Raw genomic sequence first — 3009 nt, forward strand, 5'->3', positions numbered from 1 at the left:
CTTTCAAAGTGATTTTATAGGAGATCAAGGACACATAGGAAATATATGGATCGAATATAATTTTTTGTAAACCAACAACATTAACAAATTTTATATAAACTAATAAACATTAAGTATTTTATTAATTCAAAATATATAACATTTGTATACAATAATGTGACCAAGAATCTACGGGCAAATACAAATATCTCAATTATATGTTACATTCTCAATACTCATCTAATAAACCTAAATTTGTTGAATATGATATTTTGAGTTTTCAGTATCTTCTTCATTGAAATCAAAAGTTAATATTTCACTCCATTGTATCTCGTCATTAGCTTCCATCGTATTGGTGGTGATTTCAGGCATGTAAGGCATAATATTCATATTTTGAGCATAAGGCATGTCACTAGTAATTTGATTGATGATCATCTCAGGCTCAGGCATATCACTAATACCTTTCTTGGTGGTCATCAAAGCCAAGTAGGACACATCATGAGGAATTTGGTTGGTGGTCATTTTAGGATCACAAGGCATGTGGCATACCATATTAGGTGTCACGGCACTCTGCTCTGCTAATTGCTGAGAAATTTTGTTTTCTTTTCTTGTAGGTTGTCTTTGGTTAATCTTCCTCGTATCATGAATCTTAGGTGCCAAAACCCTTTTCTTCGTAGGTTGCATATTGCATATCCCCAATGCTTTTCTTTTGGGTTTTTCATTCTTTCTAATCCGACACAATACATAGTTTGGATCTGAAAAACCACATGTGATCACACTCTCATGCAAGTTGTACTCATGCATGATCCATTCACCATGATGTTCTCGTACCTAACAGTAACAAATGGTAAAAATTATTCTTTCTAAATTCCAAAAGAATGGTAAGTTGAAAACTATAATAATTGAAAAATTAAGAAAAAACAAACAATAAATTCAAAGGGAGACATAAAACTAAAAACACAAGTGCCACAAAGTTGAAGATAGAAAGAAAGACGTTATTATCGATACCTTAATCGTCTGCAGTAGCCAATTATTGGGACGTTGCTTCCAGAAATCGGGGTGGCTGAGTTCTCACCACTCCATGTACTGCCAGCCAAGCCGATCTTGCGATTGACATGGGCAGATAATTGTCCTAAACTATTGATGGACCTTTTGAGTTTCGTAAAGAAATAGAGGTCTTAGCCATCAACACCTCCATAGGAATTCCAAATTTCCCAAGGCTCTAAATCTCCATAGAGATCACAGTAAAAAAACAATGAGTGTAGAATAGGGAAGGGTGTGAATCTTCTTGTGAAGATAATGCTCCATGACTATTTGGTCTGTAGGTTTAAACCTAAAGCCAACCAACAACTTCGAAACCTGTTGCATTGAATCTGAATCCATTACCAATAGCAACCAAGGATGAAGGCTTAGTTGATTTCTCAGTTTCTGAAGAAACTGCTATCAAAGGTTTAAGGGTGGGTGTCTCCAAAGAAGTTGTGTTTGAAATTATTCTAACGTCGAAGTCTTCATATTTATAGATATCAATTTTTTTGTTTGAGATCTAATTTGTTTTACCGTAATCTTTTTAAAGATATATATATATATCAATTTTAAATCAATCTAGAGAATATCAAGTTTTGTTTTTTTATCCTAAATTCTACTTTTTCTTTTCTTTAACTTTGAAGTGCTTTGATATTTTATCCGATTATTGTGTTTGAATTTCAAATGCCTTTTTTTCGAGTTTACTTCTAATATTTCCTTTTCCTTTTAATTTTTAGGCTAGATAATATTATGTTATATCAGACGATCGCCTACCTTTTACTATAGATCGTATACCAAGAGCTACACGATCGCTCAGCTTTACTACACGATCGCATAGTTGAAGTAGACGATGAAGGGCACGCTGCGATGGCTACTCCACGAAAGCATCTTCTGAACTCCCATTCTCGAGAGCTCACTTTCCTCACTACACAATTGCCTACAAACTCCTACACGATCGCTTAGCTATTACTATTAGATGTCAGCCTTTTCAGAACCTATACGATTGCCTACCTTTTACTATACGATCATATGGCAAGTGCTACATGATCGATATGCTTAACTACACTATCGCCTGGTGGAAGTAGACGATGAGCGGCACGCTGCAGTGGATTTTCCACGACAGCGTCTTCCGAAGTCCCAGTCTCGAAGCTCTCTTTCCTCACTACACGATCGCCCACAAACCCTTACATGATCGCTTAGCTATTACTATTAGACGATCGCTTTCTCAGAACCTATACGATCGTACGATCGCCTACCTTTTGCTATACGATCGTATGCCAAGTGCTACACGATCGCTGAGTTTTACTACATGATCGCCTTAAAGAAGTAGACAATGAGCGACACACTGCAATAGCTTCTCCACAACATATTTTTCCGAACTCCCACTCTCGAGAGATTTCTTTCCTTACTATACGATCGCCCACAAACCCTTACACAATTGCTTAGCTATTACAATTGGATGATTGCTTACTCAGAACCTATACGATCGCATACCTTTTACTATACGATTGTAAGCCCAGTGCTAAACGATCACTGAAGTTTACTACACGATCGCCTAGTGGATGTAGACGATGAGCAGCACGCTGCGATTGCTTCTCCACGACAGCGTCTTCCGAACTCTGACTCTCGAGAGCTATCTTTCCTCACTACAGAATCGTCCACAAACTCCTACACGATCGTTTAGCTATTACTATTAGTCGATTGCCTTCTCAGAACCTATAAGATCACATACCTTTTACTATACGATCGTCTAACCAATGCTAGACGATCGTTGAGCTTTACTACACGATCGCCTAGTGGATATAGATGATGAGTGGCATGTTGCGATGAATTTTCCATGACAGCGTCATCCGAACTCTCACTCTTGAGAGCAGTCTCTCCTTTCACTACACGATCGCCCATAAACTCCTACACGATCGATTAGCTATTACTATTAGACGCTCGCCTTCTCAAAACCTATATGATCGCATACATTTTACTATACGATCGTCTACAAAGTGCTACACG

At 37.6% G+C, this 3009-nt stretch overlaps 1 pseudogene; it reads right to left on the reverse strand.

Moving 5' to 3' along the window:
- Positions 1-228: 228 nt before the first annotated feature.
- LOC150036948 (NAC domain-containing protein 96-like) lies at positions 229-1362 on the reverse strand (annotated as a pseudogene).
- Between the last annotated feature and the right edge of the window lie 1647 nt (positions 1363-3009).

Source organism: Benincasa hispida, chromosome 3 (genome assembly GCF_027475165.1).
Source record: "Benincasa hispida cultivar pf3 chromosome 3, pf3_genome.v1.1, whole genome shotgun sequence".
In the NCBI taxonomy this organism is placed as follows: Eukaryota; Viridiplantae; Streptophyta; class Magnoliopsida; order Cucurbitales; family Cucurbitaceae; genus Benincasa; species Benincasa hispida.